This window comes from Silene latifolia, chromosome Y (genome assembly GCF_048544455.1).
Source record: "Silene latifolia isolate original U9 population chromosome Y, ASM4854445v1, whole genome shotgun sequence".
NCBI lineage: Eukaryota > Viridiplantae > Streptophyta > Magnoliopsida > Caryophyllales > Caryophyllaceae > Silene > Silene latifolia.
In genome coordinates, this window is record NC_133538.1 from 6442210 (window position 1) to 6460817 (window position 18608).

At 39.0% G+C, this 18608-nt stretch overlaps 2 non-coding genes across 2 annotated transcripts; both read right to left on the bottom strand.

The window, feature by feature from the left end:
* Nucleotides 1-9557: 9557 nt before the first annotated feature.
* LOC141636564 (small nucleolar RNA R71) lies at nt 9558-9664 on the bottom strand. The gene has a single exon (XR_012541170.1). It is a non-coding gene; the product is annotated as a small nucleolar RNA R71 (small nucleolar RNA).
* Nucleotides 9665-15628: 5964 nt separating this feature from the next.
* Nucleotides 15629-15735, bottom strand: LOC141636959 (small nucleolar RNA R71). The gene has a single exon (XR_012541524.1). It is a non-coding gene; the product is annotated as a small nucleolar RNA R71 (small nucleolar RNA).
* Between the last annotated feature and the right edge of the window lie 2873 nt (nt 15736-18608).

An 18608-nucleotide genomic window follows, 5' to 3' on the forward strand; every position in this document is an offset into this window, starting at 1 on the left:
AAACTCTTTTATCTACGATTCCGTCATTGAGAGAGACCAACCTGAGGTAGTAAACGATAATTTAATTATTGTTTGTTTTAATAGTATATTGCCTCGTTTGACTCGTGCTATCTCTTTTAATGTTATACCCTCTCACATGTGGACGCGTAAAATAACGATTTTTCACCGTTCTCATCATTTCCAAACTGTTAATCTGAGATGGAGCCCTAGATTATCGTTAATTGCTCCCGCGCTCCTATATTTTGTGGATAAATTTAGGAGCGCTCATAGGAAATTTGTACGACTTAAAAAGTTAAACATTTTTATTTCCTATTTTGCTATTCCACTTTGGTGCTACTTATGCTTTTTTGTAGCACATGCGCAGATGTATGATTTAATGTCGCGCTTTGAGCTTTTTGATTATGACTATTAGAGAGGCTCGAAGAAAGAAGGTCGAGCCGGGACTGATCGAAGCTAGCGCTACCCGGGAGGCAACCCGACAATTTTATTCTGCATTTTATTTCATTTAAGTTGTAATAAATGGTTTTTACACCATAGACGGTCTCGCTTAAGCTTGTTTTTGTTAGTTGCGGGCTGTTTTTATTGCGTTTTGCAGAATTACACCGGGATCACTCGATCGAGTAGTCATTCTACTCGATCGAGCACTTTTGTTGATGAATTCACTCGATCGAGTGATTAATCTACTCGATCGACCACCTGTAGGATGAGAAACCACTCGATCGACCTAAATTCCATTCGATCGAAAGCGCTTTTGAGCGCCCATTCTACTCGATCGTACACTATTCCTCTTAACCGAGTATTGTTGACTTGGATTAGCTTCCCAAACGGTTTTCCGGGCCTTTAGCAACCTCCCATGTTCATGGTCGGTTTGGGGAGGTCCCCTTATTCGCGCATTTTGTGAGTTTTTCCGTATTTACTCCTTTCCTCCTTTAGTTTGCATTTCCTTCCCATGTTTTAGTACAATGGGGGCATTGTACGGTTTGGTTTGGGGAGGTTATGCATCCATATCTGTGTCTGCATTTTGTTTTCATTGCATTTCAGTTATCACGTTTAATTTATGTTTGCATTGTTGTTTATTTTTGTTAAATATTCAAAATTTCCATAAAAATTAAAAAAAATTGTTAAAATTCAAAAATTTCACGTTTATTTTAGCATATAGGTTGAGTCGGAACGGTAGATTTCAATGATGAAATTGCACTGCAATTGTCTTTTTGCTTAAGCCTTGCATTATACTATTATTCTTTTAGCTTTGTCTTATTGCATAATCTACGAGTTAATGTTTAATTTAGTCAACGAATAGACTTGACCCCAAATTTTGGCAACCTACTTATAATTTCTAAGATTTAGAGCCTTATAATCGGTGTCATTTATGACCAGTTTCATGTAGGATTGTGAGTAGTATACTCCTTGCATAGCATGTTCATTAATTTGCACGTATATGAAATTCAATTGCTTTTTGCCGTCATACATTCGGGTTAGTGGTTGGTGTCACATGCAGGGAGGTGCTTACAATTTTCCTTTCTTTCATTTTTACCCATTTAACTCCACATTAGCCAAATTTGCCTGTTGACCCTTAGCTACATTCCAAATTTAGCCTGCCTTGTCAAGCTAGTTTAGGTTGTTCTGCGGTATATTGTCTATTGTATCAAGTTTGGCTTATATCTATTGTTTTGGAGTTGGTATTTATGAAGAAAAGGAGGAAAATAGAAAAAAAAAAGAGTTGAAAAAAAAAACGTGAAAAAGAAAGAAAAAAAAAGAGAAAAAAAAATTCGAAAAAAAAAGAAAGAAACCGAAAGAAAATAGAAAAAGAAAAGAAAGTTCGAAAAAAAAAAAGAATAGTTTGTATTGTTGTCGGTTTCACTCCTATGCTTTATCTATATCATTTGAGGAGTGTTTTCAGTTTGGTTTAGTGAGATTTCATGCCAAATGAAGGGCATGTGCTTAATTCATAATTGAGTTGGAAATGGATGTTGATATATGGTTTTGTTTAGGTACTAGCTTGATCACCTATACCTCCACATTCCCATAAATGTTTTGCCTTTTCTTACCCATTGCCTCACTTTACCATATTTTTGTAAGCCCTCGGCTGTGACATGACCTTGTTTGGTTGGAATGTGTGTACGGTAACTAGAATTGTCTATCATATTAGTTGCATGCATGTTTATGTGGGTCGTAGTCTAGGTGAGCGACTATTTTTCTCTCTCTCTTACATCCATATGCTTACCCTTTGCTTCATGAGGGAAGAGTGACCCGTGAGAGTCCATTGTTAAAGGTCTTGCAAGGTCGATTTATTGACTTTATTATAAACATCCTATAACTCGTTTACATTTGACTGTCTTGCTATAAGTGTTAGTTCGCTTGCATTAAATTGGCTTAAGTGGGCATTCGTAGCTAGCTTTGAGTTATATTTTTCCGTTCCATTAGTTGCATTTTAGTTTACTCGGGGACGAGTAAAGGTTTGGTTTGGGGAGATTTGATACGTGCATTTTATATAGTCTTTTTAGCCTATTTTATGCACGTATTTCTATGCTTTTATCGTAGTCTATTGCTACGAAATGCCCGAATATGCTACTTTGGTGTATTTTGTCTTAATTACAGGAAAGGACCATAAAGTAGTGAAATCAAGCCATTTACCGTCTGTTTTGCATGCATTTGGAGGAAGAGTGGATTTGGAGCGGGAATTATAGCTGTCTTGGGATGCGTGAAGGTGTTTCGGGAGCTAAAAGGACAAGTCAAAGTCAAACTAATGAGAATTATGAGTCATTGAAGTCAAGATCCACTCGATCGAGTGCTTAACTAGTCGATCGAGTGGTTTAGGATTCAATAATCGATCGATCGAGTAGTTTATTCATTCGATCGACCAGTTCCTTATATGCCTTTACTCGATCGAGTGAATTAGTTGGTCGATCGAGCGGTTTCTCGCGGTTTGCTCGATCGAGTGGTTTTATTCCACTCGATCGAGTGGATTTTGCTACGGGCTGGGCTTTTTAGGTTTAATTCCGTCATTAGGTTTAGCTAATCCTATTTTCTTATAAATAGGAAGTCAGTATGTCATTATAAACTCTCTCACACACTTTTACTTCGTTCCCTTTATCTCTGGTTCGAATATACTGCTACTATTACTTTGTTCTTAATTTCCGGATCAATAATTCAGTATTAATTCTTTCTCTTTCTTTTCCTCTTTAATTATTATTTATGTTTATTGTTCTTCCTTTATTTCTCGTTTCCCCCTTATTTATGTCTAGCTAATCCCGTAGTATGTTAGGATTAGGGAAGCCGTGGTAGCATGTTTTAATTGACTTGAGTAGATTAGCCTTGCGATAAGAATTGTATTAGGCAATTTAATTGTTATCCGGTCGAATGAATGCATGCAGGAGACCAATAAATTTAGTTAACCCCGACCTGGATCGAAAGATTGGAAGGGAAGGCTTGCTTAATTACAATAGGGTATTGTAGTGAGGACGAAAGTTAAGCTATTTACGCTCTAGGGCGGTTTAAGGACCGAAAGGTGACGACCATAGCTCTTCTTATCAATAGTCTAATCGCCTTAGTATTTCCGATAGTATAGCTACCACGGTGGACCGACTCCTAGCATATTTTCTTTCTCTTATTGTTAATTTCTTTTATCCCTTTTCTCTTGCCTTTAGCCTCAGTAGTTCAGTTAGTGCAATTCAATCAAAACCCCCATTTCTGTGACACCCTGACAGACCAAATTAAACAGATAGATAGCAACTTAGCCTCCCTGTGGAGATCGACCCTACTTACCGCTGACTTCTGTTGGTAGTAACTTAGGTTTTTATTTTTAGTACAAAACGACAGTATCAACTTCTAAAGCAGGTAGCCCCATATTTTTTTTTTGAGAAGCTTAAGAATGTTAAAGCTGCTCTTAAGAAATTGCACCAGTCTCATTTCAGTGGTATCTCAGAGAAAGTAAAAACTGCTAGGCAAAAGCTCAGGGAAGTTTAGGCACACTTGCTTACTGATCCTTTCTCCTCTTCTCTCATTCTTGAGGAAAAACTTGCTGTTAAAGAATTTACTCGTCTCAAATCAATTGAGCTCTCTATCCTTCAACAAAGAGCAAAGATTGCTCACTTACAACAGACTGATACTAATTCCAAGTATTTCTTTGCAAAAATTGCTGAAAGAAGACATCAACAATTTATTGGGTCCATTAAGGACAAAAATGGGGTTATCTATTCTGGTCAGGAAGGAGTCACTCATGCTTTTCAAGACTATTACTCTGATCTCCTTGGTTCTAATCAACCAGTCTCTGTCCTGGATGCTGAATTGTTAAGACAAGATGGATGTGTTATGCCCACTGACCACATCAATCTTCTCAGGGACATTACTCAGCTGGAAATTAAGGAAGCAGTATTCAGTATTGATTCAAACAGTAGCCCAGGGGTTGATGGGTTTTCTTCAGGCTTTTTTAAGTCTGCCTGGTCTATTATTGCAAAGGATTTTTATGCTGCAGTCCTTAGTTTTTTCAGAATTGGTCATATGGCAAAGCAAGCAAATGCTACTCTTCTTTCTCTAATTCCAAAGAAGCAAGTCCCTGAATCAGTTTTGGACTACAGGCCAATTTCTTGTTGCACGTTTTCTCAAAAATCGTTAGTAAAATCTTGGCAAATAGAATCCAACATGTTTTACCCTCTATTGTTGGCAATGAGCAGGCTGCTTTTGTGAAAGGGAGAAGTATTTTTGAAAACATCATGCTTTCTCAGGCTCTTGTTCAAGGTTACAATAGGAGGAATATTTCTCCCAGATGCTTAATAAAGGTGGATATTAGAAAAGCTTTTGACACTCTCCAATGGGATTTTATCTCTCAAATGCTCCAGGTTTTAGGTTTCCCTCCTTTATTTTCTAAGTGGATTATGGGTTGCATATCTAATACCTGGTACTCTTTTAAGATAAATGGCAATATCTCTGGGTTTTTCCCTGGTAAAAGTGGTATAAGGCAGGGAGATCCTCTTTCTCCTTACCTTTTTGTCCTAAGCATGGAAATACTCTCAAGGTTTCTCAGAAGGATTTGCACTAAACCTCAGGTCTCCTACCATCCAAAATGTAGTAGACTCAATCTCACTCATTTGATCTTTGCAGATGATTTGATGATTTTTGTAAGGGGAGATGTGCCTTCTGTTAATGCTGTTAAAACAGCTCTATCTGAGTTTGCTCTTTTCTCAGGATTGCATGCTAATATTGATAAAACTAATATCTACTTTGGTGGAGTTGCTCCTTCTATAATGAATGAGATTATGGAAGCTACTGGTTTTTCCCTAGGAGAATTTCCATTCAGATATCTTGGGCTTCCTCTAGCTACCTCAAAGCTTAAACTGTCTATGTATGATTCTTTAATTACTAAAATTCAGAAATGCATTCACCACTGGTCTTCTCATGCTCTTTCCTATGCTGGTAGGGTTCAGCTCCTAAATTCTGTGCTTTTTGGGTTGGACAATTACTGGTGTTCCAGTCTTCTTCTTCCAAAGGAGGTCATTCATCATATTAATAAAATCAGTAAGGATTTCTTTTGGAATATTCCTGCGGGTACTAGAAGACTAGTGTTCAAAAGTTGGTCTGCTATTTGTACTCCTTGGACCTATGGTGGCTTCAATATTAAGGATCTTCTCTCCTGGAATCAAGCCTTGTTACTGAAATGGGTTTGGAAGCTTTCCCTTCCTGCTACTGGCTTGTGGGCTCTCTGGATCAAGACCTATGTCCTGAAACAGGATTCTATTTGGACAGTCATCAGTAAAGATCAATTCCCTTCTTGTTTCAGAGATGTTCTCAAAATCAGGGACCTCTTTATCACTCTCACAGGGTTTGTCCAGCAAGCTCAGCTCCAGATTAATGCTTGGTGTGCTGGTTCCCATATTCCTGCTCATCTTCCCTACTTGTTCTTTAGACAGCTTACTCCTGTTGGGGACTGGGCTATTAGTCTCACCTACTCAGGGATTCTGCCAAGTCATAAAATTATTGCTTCTATGGCAGTTCAAGGGCAGCTTGCTACTGTGGATAATCTTCAAAGAAGAGGTTTCTCCCTTGCAAATAGATGTTGTCTGTGTGAGTGCCATGAGGAGGACCATGCTCATCTCTTCTTCTCTTGTCCTTTTTCTAATCATCTTTGGTCGTCATCCCTTCAAAGGGATGCATATTATCGACTTCGCTTTATCCTTGCATCAAGAACTTTCTCTTCAGGGTTCTATGCCAACTTGGAGGAAGCATTGGTATCTCATCTCCATTGCTGCTGTGGTACATTCTATATGGACTGAACGAAATCGTAGGATTTTTGCGCAAGAGAGGCTCTCCTACTCTGCTCTGCTCAGCAAGCTTATGTTCCAGATAGCAGTTCGTATGCATATGCGCCATTCTGAGCTTTTTATAGCTAGTGTTCAGGCTGATTAAAGGTTTTTTCCTTTAGTTTTGTAATCCTTTAGTGGATAGTTTTGCAAATTGTAATTTCTTTTCTTCTTAAGAAATGAAATGATAACTTTTTTGCAAAAAAAAAAAAATCATAAAAACATGTGAAAAATTATATACATTAACTTTTCAATTTTAGATCTGAAAAAGGTAATAAAATGCAACATATGATGTTTTTATTTAGTCATAGAGTATGTTTTATTAATTTTTTTTTTCATTAATTAAGTCACTATTCATGCCATTTTTCTTCAAAAATCCATAAATCATGCAAAAAAGACTTCACTATAGCCCATTATTTTACACACATCTTGTAAAATTTCATGTGACAACATACTAAATTTCTATGACCAGATTCGAAATTTATCTCATATTAACCTATTTTTCACCTAAATCCGAATTTAATAATGAAAAATCCATTTTTCGAGCATAACAAGTCCCAAAATTATGAAATTTTACAGGTTATCTCAAAATAATATATGTGACAACATATCCAAAAATCACTGGAAAATTCGAAGTATAGCTAATTTTAGACCGAAAATGACATTTTTACTCATAAAATCATATTTAAATGTCATTATTGTATAATATGAACAATAAAAAATCCGTAAATTAACCAAAATATCCTAAAACATTTTCGGACCAGAAATTTTAACATGCATGAATTAATTTCGTGATATATCATAATAACACAAATTTTACAAGTTTTATATGTTAATCTTTATAATTCGGAAAAACTTTTAACCGATTTGCATGCAAACAACCTTGGCTCATGATACCAATTGATGGAAAAGTAGATCTATATACTTACATATTCATATATGTTATAAATTAATTTGTCATAAAATTAATGATTTATCTTATGCATGCAAACATTAAAACAAAATAAGGAAGAAACATTGTTCTTACATTGTGATTTTCGGTTTAATGGGCACAAGAGAGATCACCTTTCTCTCTTGTTCTTGAGCTTTCCCTTTTGGATGAACTAAGACCCAAGTGTAGGATCTCTCCCAAGGATTTATACCCAAAGCTTTCTCTTAATTAAAATTAATATTATAGATACTATTACAATATTAATCTTGTAGAAAAATGACCCAAAACAATTTGGTTTTTAATCTCCCAAAAACCGGCTGGGAGAGAATAGGAGAGGAAGTATTTTCTCTTTCTAAAATCTTAATTTTTGATAAGTTAGAATGAATGAATAATGCACACTCATGCATGTAGTGTATATTAAAAAATATAAGACAAAAACCCTTTGCCTTTTCTTTGGTAAAACCGGGTAGGAGGGAAGAGGAGGGAAGAAAGGAGACCCAATGCATGCTCTTGTTTGCCTTCACAATGCAAACTAGGGTTGCATGGCTAGGCTATTAGTGAATGATTATGTTTTCCACTAATTTAAACAACACAATTTTAGCCAAAACCTCCCCTTAATTTCGGTACATACATAAAATGGAATCCATTTTATTTTTGTCAATTTTGTCTTATGTCACATGTCATATGTTACATAAATTAGTTATGTATTTTTAACATATTAAAAATCAACGTATTAATAAAAATATGTCATATACAAAAATCGACTTAGTAATTCATAATTACTTGTACCAAAATATTTTACCAATTTACAAATCACAATAAATTGTATTTATAATAATTCATTCAATTTTAATTGTTTCTTTAAACAATAATTTCATCTGACTAATGATACAATTCAAATACTCAGACCGTATCTCATTTTAATCAATTTCAATGTGATACGTAAATTTTACTTCCAAAATCGTCCGTCAATTTTCAAGTAATTTAATTAACTCGTAACGTTATACGATTAATTAAATGATCAATTAAGAGTGTTGCCCTATAGGTATGACCTAGGGGATCAACTGATCACCACCGTCGCACGACAATAATGTCAAACTCTAGTCAGCCAATCATTACCGATATATGTTGATCAGTTGACAGTAAAATATTACTTCCCAATTGTATTCTTTATAATGAGACTTAAACATGTGATCATCATGATCAATAGTCGTGATCGTATTATTGTCGGAGGACACATATTCCAACAATTAGGGACCCGTAGCGAGATCGAAAGCCGCTACTTGTTGAGAGTGGACCGAGAGGACCTCTTGTTTTCCCGCCTCATGTGTTTATTTCAGACCTCCTTAGTATGCTGCTGCCGAAACTACAGTGAACCGACCATCTTAGTACCCCTTTTATATTTGATTTTATACATTTCTTTAGTTCATTACTCATTAGTTATAGACCAATTCAATCAAACCCCCACATCATTGTTACCTTGGACTGAATTTAGACAACTAATAATTACATCTGCCTCTCTGTGGTTCGACCCTGTTACCACTAGCTTCTGTTAGTTTTAATAGGTTTATAAATATTATTTTTGGTACTCACAACGACGGGTATCAAATTTTGGCGCCGTTGCCGGGGAGGCAATTGTTCTAATTTTTAGTTGTTTTATTTTAGTTTACTTCTTAGTTAAAGGGACATTTGTTCCTTAAACTATTCTCATATTCTTTTTGTAGTTTCCTCTTATGCGCAGGTCACAGGGTGATGAATTAGTACCGTTCAATCTTGAGATTGAGAAGACTTTGCGCGAGTTGAGATGATCATCTAGGATATTGCCGACAGAGGAAGAGCTGAGTACTCTGTCTAGTTACTACGAGAACGAGCTGTTCGAGGAGGACCCACCTTCATCACCTATTTCTACTTCATCAGCTGAGACCGTCACTTCTCCAGATTTTCTAGAAATGGCTGAAGAAGCAACTATAGCAAGTCACTCTGAGCCGATAGCTACAAATCTATACAAGGGGTTCGAATTACCAGGGGCTGATAGGAAATTTGAACCGAAGCCTTCTTATATCAACTTGGTTGAGAGAAACCAATTCGGGGGAGCTGCAAATGAAGATGCAGCCAAGCATATGGAGATATTTATCGATTATTGCTGTTCCATACCCCCACCAACAGGCGTGACCCAGGACCAGATAAAGGAGACTATGTTTATATTCTCACTCCGCGATGCTGCAAGGGAGTGGTACAGAGACCTGGACCGAGCTGCTAATGGGATCACCGACTGGAATTCTTTGGCCTTGGCATTCTACAAGAAATACTTCTCTGCCTTGAAGACAAATGCCATTAGAGCTCAGATCACGAGCTTTAAACAGGGTCCTGATGAGAACTTTCACGAAGCATGGGTCCGTTTTAAGAAGCTGGTGCGAACCATTCCGCATCATGGGTTTGAGAAATGGAGCCTATGCAATCAGTTCTACAATGGGCTCTATGACGATCAGAGGGCTATCTTGGACGCGACAAATAATGGCGATTCCAGGAGAATACGGAGGAGACTAAGGGGTGGAAGATCATTGATGATTTGGCCACCCACAAAGCCGAGTATGGAAATTCCAGGGAAATCAAAGGAGAGTCACTGAATCTCCTTCGTAGTCGCATTAGAAGCTCGCTCTCACGGCGAGATTTGACAAGTATGAGTTGGGTGGAGCTTCAAAAGGAGGGATCTACCATGTAAACGCTTTTTGACAGTCCTTTCGTCTCGCAAAAGATGTGGAGCCGAGGGACATGTTTCGACAATTGTCCTAATCCCTTTGAGTCCTCGTGTCTTTGCCTTTCAACATTATAGGCAGACAAACACTTACTATGAGCCGAATGTCCATCCGAATCTGAGGTGGAGCAGCCAAAATGTCTTGAATCCGACTCAACCTCCACAGCAACAGCAGAACTATGTGCCCCCTCATAAGCAACAACAGTTTCAAAAGCCCCCGTATGTCCCTCAGCAGCAACAACAATCCCAAAATTCTGAATTTGTCGAATTGAAGAACTTGTTGCTGAAGGAGTCCCAAGCTAGAGAGGCCGAGATGAAGATGTTAGAGAGCCAAATTGCCCAATTGGCTAGCAAGAATACAACTCGAGCTCCGGGACATTTACCAACTCAAACGGACCAAAAGGAGACCCTTAATGCTATCACCTTGAGGAGTGGGTCTACCCTTGATGGGCCCGTTATGGTTGAGGATGTCACTAAAAAGGATGAGGCGGAACCAAGCAAGGAGAAGGCTGTGACGAACAAAAACAAGAAAAAGACGATCAACAGGTATGTCAGTCGATCGACTGACATGCCCAGTCGATCGACTGGTCCGCGACAACCAGAAGCTACTGTTCCTGTAGAAGTCACTCGATCGACTGACCAACCTGGTCGATCGACTGACAGCACTGCTGATAGTGATTCTTTTCGTCCTCCGATGCCCGATAACTTGAGGGATCACTTGTTTCGGGGTACTACTGCCCCGAAAATATTGAGGACAGACCCGACTGCTGATGGGTCCGTTCCGGTTCCGAAGTACGACCCTTTGTCGATTAATGGTTCACATTTGAGACGGTCTGAAGAAGGGTCAAGCTACAACAAGGAGAAGGTGGTGGATTTTCAGCCTAAATCCACCGATGCCGGCATGAGAGATTTAGAGGAGAGGGCTAAGTTGCTACTTTCAGCCCCCTATCCAGAGAGATTGGTGCCGACAAAGGAACACGTATCTTTTAATAAATTTGAAAATGTTGTTCGTAGCTTAAACGTACAAGTACCTTTCCTAGAATTAGTTAATCAAGTGCCTGCTTATATGAAATTTATGAAGCAATTACTGTCTAAAAAGAAGTCACTTGAAACTGTGCATACTGTCGCACTAACTGAGGAGTCATGTTCTTATTTGAGCCATACCGCACCTCTTAAGCTAGAAGACCCGGGTAGTTTTTCAGTCCCATGTAATATTGGCACCTTTCCTATTGAGAAAGCCTTATGTGACCTAGGAAACAGTATTAGTGTAATGCCCTTGAGTCTTGCTAGGAAGTTAAAATTGAATAGGTTTGCAGTCACAAACATGACAGTACAGATGGTTGATCGCTCTGTGGTCCAGCCAATAGGAGTCTTAGAGGACATTCCTGTGCAAATAGGAAAGTTTTTCTTCCTTGTCGACTTCGTGGTACTAGATATGCCCGAAGAATCCCACTTTCCTATCATATTGGGTAGACCATTCCTGCACAGTGCTGGTGCAGTTATTGATGTTGGTTCGGGTACTTTGACCTTTAAGGTAGGGAAGCACTCTATTGTCTTTGCCCAGACATGTAATACTACGGTTTTATGAGTCTCTGGGTACTCTATCGAGTAGGTCTTACTCTGTCGAGTAAGGGTGAGTTGCGTTTTTAAAATAGTTTCTGACCTATAGGGTACTCTATCGAGTAGCCTTAGGTACTCGATAGAGTAGCCGACACTCGATCGAGTAGGTCAGTTACTCGATCGAGTAGCCCGATTTACGGGTGATGTTTTGTCGGGTTTTGTTAATAACACGGATTAATATATAAATCTTTCCGTCATCTTTATAATACACTTTTACAAACCTAATCACATTGAAAAGAGATTCAAGTTACGTTCTTCGCATTCATCCGTGTTACTGACAAATCCCGGAGCTTGAGAGGTCGGATTTCATCGTTCTTTGTATCATTGTGATCCTTGCGTCAAGGGTAAGTCCTACGTACCATTTTTATAGAATTTGGTTAAGGTTGTTTAAACCCTAATTTTGGGATTGGGGGTTTTTCTATGTTTATGTTGATGTGGTAGTGATTGTGTGATTATGTGTATAGGAGAAGGGTTCGTAGATGAAAGGTTTTGAGACAGCTGCTAGATCGTCTGATAGTTGTATTGCTTTCCAGGTAGGGTTTCCCTACTCAGTATTAATCCCATAATGCATTGTTGGTGTTGTGTGATTGTTGATTGTTATCGTATTCGATTTGAGACGGTTGTTGATTTATTGTTGTTTGATGGTTGTGATTGTTTGTCTCTGGTTCTCTAGATGCGTTCTCGGCTGAGTGGAGTCACTTTCGGGAGTGGCTTCACGCCCTAGTTTCGCCCTCCGTGGAACCCGCCACGAGAGGGGATGTGCACATTAATGGGACAGGGTTATCGCTCGGTATGATGAGCGGGGCTTAGGTGGGAACGGCTGCGGTCCCCCACTAGCAGGGCTGGTCCAGTGGACAGTCGGTGACGGAGATTGATTGGAGTGGGTGTGATTGTGTGTGTGACCGTTTGAGCTGCTTGTTTACTGTGTTGTTGGTTATATAAATTGTGTGATTAGTGCTACCCCGTTTAATGTTTTAAAAACTGTGGTGATCCATTCGGGGGTGGTGAGCAGTTATTGAACATGTATGATATGACGCGTATGGGATAGCTGGGATGAGTCATCACGTGACAGTTAGAAGTCTTCCGCTGTGTCAGACGATGTTCTATAGCTTTGAGAGTTTTAGCAGTAGACCGTCTGAGAATCTTGTATTTCAGTTTTGATTTTGATTTGGTTTTGATCATGTAATCACTTTAAACTATTTTGTTATTTAAATTACGTTTCTTCATTGTCATTTGATTATCATTGCCTCGGGTAACCGAGATGGTAGCACTTCCATGCCTTGAGTGGTCCTGGTAAGGCACTTGGAGTATGGGGGTGTTACAAAATGGTATCAGAGCGACGATCCTGAAACCTGTAACCAATGAATCTAATGAATATAGGGAGTCAATTAAAATGAATCCGGGGTAAAAGTTGTAGGAGCTAATCCAAAGAGTTGGGAGACGTCCTAAAGTCGCGAACTCGCCCTACAATTTTGAACCGGTCACCATGGGATATGAGTCGGGATCGCTATGTGTTTATCTTGTAAATTGTGTACCTATATGGTGATGTGTGGCATGAATCAGTGGATGTATGTTTGTGGTGGGATGAGGAATGTGGTAAATGTTAAAGTGTTGTGAATAGGCATGTTGCATGATATTTGGTTTACAGTGATGTATGGAATTGTTGGAAAAGTACATAAGAAAATAAATGATGTGGTGGAAAAAGGGAAGTAGATAATATGATGATATGTGATGGGTAATGATGTTGCAGGATGAATGGTTTATAATGTGTATATACTAGTAACTTGTGATTAGGGGATTTGATATGATTTTACATAATTCTGTTTGCGTAAAGTTAGATAACAAGTTCATATAATTGTCTACTGTGGTATCATATGCACTTGTAAATGAAGAATGTGGTTGAAATAGATGAACTGATTGGAAAAGATGGAATGTCAATTGCATGAGAATATGGATTTTGCGAATATGAATATGTTTAGATGACGAAGTGGAGTTGTAATATTGTTGTGTTAGTAACTGATGTGACCATAATTGGCGCATATTTAGCCCCCGAATTACCATTGTTTCCATGCTTTTTAGTGCCTATTTGGGTCATTTCTTATCTTTAGTTCTTTGTTTTGCATATTCTTTGAGATTTTGATCCCTTGGTAGGAAAGGAGTAAGAATCTTGCATTTTCATGGCAAAACGAGGCTAAATTGATTGTATTCAATGACCAAGCATCAAGAAGAGACAAGACTAGAAGGCCTTTGTACATATTATAGTAGAAGAGCAATGTTGAGAAAGGATCCTTGCGTCCCCAAGGAAATCCCCAAGGAATTTATGAAGAAAAGGGAAGAAAAGAAGAAGAATTGACGCCGACCAACAATCCGAACGGATTGCGGATAAATCCGTCCGTCCAGCCTCAACAATTCGAAAGCGTCCCTCCTTGGAATCCGCTCGGATTCCCCCTCAACAATCCGAGCGTCCCTCTCCTGAATCCGCTCGGATTGCCCAGCCCAATTCCGGCCGTCCCGACTCTAATCCGCACGGATTTCAAGACAAAGACGGATTTCATTCTTCAAGCTAAGAAAAGAGAAGCCCTTCTCTCGGAAAATACCGGTCCTCCTTGCTCACTTAAAAAGTGTAATTACTAGTTTAGCCCTTAGTTAACCCTAATGCATCCTCCCTAATTTTCACTATAAATACCCCATTAAGCTAATTAGAGGAGGATGTTCTTCTTATCAATAATTAGTGTAGTTAATATCAATCAAATCTCTCTTCAATATTGTAATCAAGTATTAATCAAGTTTTAATCCAAGTTTTAGTTCTTTAATCTCTCTCTTGTTCTTCCTTTATTTTGGGTAATTGAAGATTATTTGGGTTATTATTGGGAGATTGACAACCTCTCAATCTAGGATTCAAGTACTTCTATTATTCTTGCTTTATTATTGGAATCATTAGTAGGTATAATCTCTTAATCCCTTTTTAATTATTGTTAATTACTTTCATTTATTCATCATGTTTCATATTGTTGGTATGATTGACAACCTTTCTAGCATGATCAACATGATAATGAGTGAGTAGTCTCTTAGCTAGGGTTTAATGGGTGATTAGGGGAAACCAACATGGGGAATGATTCATGCTTAAATCAATATTCTTTCATATCTTATTTGCTTGCTTGTTTTGATCTTAATACATGCACATGTTATATTTGATGAAATGCTAAGCCTATGAATCCTTGCATTTACTATCATCTTCTATCTTTTCAATGAGACTTGTAAGACATAACCCAACTCGAGTCTTGTTAGACCATGCATGTGTTGAGTAGGAAAGATTAAGTCGACTTGTAGGTGTTGTACAATCTAATCGATTCGGCTCCGGGACCCAAACTTTATAATACTCATCCCGCTAACTAGTAGTTGGGTCACCTCTTTACAAGGCTTGTTCTAATTGTTTTCGAGTTGTTTGATATTTTGCATGTCTAGAAGGTCACAAGGTGATTTGTTACCTTTTGACCGTGAAATCGAAAGAACCTTGACGAATAATAGGAGACTTGTTAGGAGGAATTTGAGAGGTGTTGGTGAAGTTGTTCAACCCACTAGTGAGTTTGTCAATCCTTTCGCAATAGAAGGAGAAGAAAACCCATTACACAATATCCCACAAAATCCACCTACAATGCCTAAATTCTCGTCACACTCTATACCCACCGAGGAGAATCTACCAAATGGTACTCCTACACCGCAACATCTCACCGGTAATTTTATTGCCAAGTCCGCCTTCATCCAACTAGTTGAGAGGAGCCAATTCGGGGGAATGCCTAGTGAGGACCCTCATTCTCATATGGAAACCTTTTGCGATTATTGTGATGCTATCTCTCAAACGGGCGTGACTCAAGACCAAATAAGATGGGTCTTATTTCCTTTTTCGTTAATCGGCACCGCAAAGCAATGGTTGAAGGGCCTTGATAAGGCCACCCTTGGAATAGATTCTTGGAAGAAGTTGGCTCTAGCTTTCTACAAAAATTCTACCCACCGGAAAAGACTAACATGCTAAGAGCTCAAATTACGGGTTTTAAGCAAAGGGATGAAGAATCTTTGTATGAAGCTTGGGAGCGGTTCAAAGGTATTTGTCGCTCATGTCCTCACCATGGACTTAGCGAATGGTTTTTAGTGCAACAATTTTGGAATGGTTTATATGAAGATTCTAGGAACATTCTCAATATGGGATCAAATGGAATGTTCACCGAAGTTGATGACAATCAAACATGGAACAAGATTGAGGAAATGGCGGTCCATAATTCACAATATAGTAGACCTCGCAAGGCTACTAGAGGAGGAAAGCATAAAGTGGACTCCGTTACTCAATTGGGTGCTCAACTTAGTGCTCACATTGACACAATCAACTTGAAGTTTGAACAAGCTATGGCTAGACTTGAGGAAAACTCAAAAACATCAAAGCATCATGTCAATGCCATGACGGCATCCTCATCAATCCCAAGTGGGATATGTGAGAATTGTGGAACTTTGGGACATGACCCAAGTGAGTGTAGGGGAACAACCGAACAAGTTAATGCTTTCCAAGCTTACAAAAGTGGTACCCCTTATTCAAATTTTTACAATGAAAACACCAAGTTCCATCCAAATCTCTCATACAAAAGCCAAAATGTTCAAAACCCTCAAACAACATACACTCCACCACCCATGAGGAACCAAAATCAAAGACCCTTTTACAATCAAAACCAAGGTTACCAAAATCAAAATCCATACAATCACCAAAATGACCAAGGTTTTGATGTCCAAAAAGCGGTCCTCCAAATGCAAAAGAATCAACAAGAATTTTTCACTCAAATGCAAAAAGATAGCCAAGCAAAAGACACCACCATCAACAACATTCTAGCTCATACCAAGATGTTGGAAACACAATTGACTCAACTAGCATCTTCAAGCTCACAAAGACAAAAGGGGCAATTACCACCCAAAGTAATCCCCCTAGACATGAAACGGTTAGTGCCATTCACTTGAGAAGTGGTACAAGATATGAAGCAATCAAGGAGCAAGTTGAGGATGAAGTTGTGAAAGCTAGTGAAAAGGAAGAAATTGTGCAAAGCCCCAAAGAAGGGGAATCATCAAAAGAAGAAAGTTCAAAGAAAAATGAAGACAAAGCCAAAGAAAAGGAGCCCATTGTGATTAGACTTCTTTTTCCAAGTCGTCAAGCCAAGCCCAAATTTGATGATCAACTTGGAAAGTTCATGGAGATTGTGAAGAACTTAGAAGTCTCAATTCCTTTCACGGAATTAATCAATCACGTACCGCCTATGCAAAGTACATGAAAGATATCCTCACAAAGAAGAAGTCGATCCGGAAACTTGAGACTATCGCCTTCACTAAGGTGAGTAGTGCAATACTTCAAAGGAGTTCACCTCCAAAGTTAAAGGATCCGGGAAGCTTCTCAATACCGTGTACCATTGGCGACACGACGATCAACAAAGCCTTATGTGATCTAGGGGCTAGTGTGAGTGTCATGCCGTACTCGGTGAGTAAAAGGTTGGGAATGGGAGAGCTTAAATGCACCAATATCACACTTCAAATGGCCGATAGATCGACGAAGACACCATTAGGGATATGGGAAGATGTCCCCGTGCGAATTGGGAAGTTTTTCATCCCGGTGGACTTTGTCATTGTTGATATGGAGGAAGATTCCAACATTCCAATCATCTTAGGAAGACCTTTCCTACACACCGCGGGTGCGGTGATTGATGTGAAACATGGAGAGCTCACTCTAGAAGTGGGAGATGAAAGCATAACTTTTAATCTTGACAAGACCATGAGAGCTCCTCGTTTGCATGAGCCATGTTTCATGATTGATCATTATAGCCGAAAAGATGAAAGGAAGAAATCGGAACTCCAATGGAGGAAGAAAATTGAAGATGCTCCATTCAAAGAGCAAGTGAATTGTAACAAGGAGAGCTTGCAAAGCTCATCAAAATCAACCAAGGAAGAAGAAGATGGCCTCATTGGCCAAGAAAAGAAATTGGGAGAGTTGTCTCCATCTAAGCAAGAGATTTTCAATGATCAACTCAATGAAGTTTGTGGTCTTTGGGACGACGAATTTGAAGGGATCTTTAATCCCTACATTGGGCATGCCATCGATCATGATCAACAACAAGGGCCACGGTCTATTGAGGACCTCTACCATAACAATGAACAAGCTTTTGATTACTTCTTCAAGGTGTTGAGCAACATCAACAACACCTTGAACATGCCCCCTTGACATCTCATCAAGAATGAGAGTTTGGTGGAGTCCTCCCTAAACCACCACTTGTAAATATTTATAACTCCCTAACTTACATTTCAATTCTTGTATTGCATTTTTTTTGTCATTTTTGGATTTTTATTTACTTTGATCAAAATAATTGTCATGTAAGAGAGAAGTGAGGGAGGGACTAACGATTTCAATTGATGTGTAGTGCTTTACCTTAGTGTGGGGATGGGAATTGCCTAGGCTATTCATGCCTTAGTAGTGCCCCCACAATGAAGAACACAAGAAATGAAGAAGAATGGAAGAATGGTAAAGGGAAATGCATTGTGCACGAATGAAGTGAATCCGGGTACAAAGGACCAGAATCCGAGCGGATTCCTGAAAATCCGCCCGTCTTCAACAATCCGAGCGTCCTGACCAAAAGACTCCCATCCTGAGCTGAGCTGAAATTGAAAATTTCTTGACTGTTAAAGAATCCGAGCGGATTTCTGGGAAGACGCCCGTCTCACAGAATCCGTCCGTCTTGTGAACAAGACGCCCGTCTTTGCAAACAAAGAAAAAACAAAGAAATTTCTCTGATCAAATCCGTCCGTCCCCGCAAAAAATCCGCCCGTCCCTACACGAAAGAATCCGAGCGGATTCCCCAGAATCCGCCCGTCTTTAGGCGAGCTTCTGAAAATTTTGAAGCTGCAGAATCCGCACGGATTGTGCCTAATCCGCACGGATTGCCCCTGCGTTTTCGAAAATTTCGACTCTTTTAAATACCCT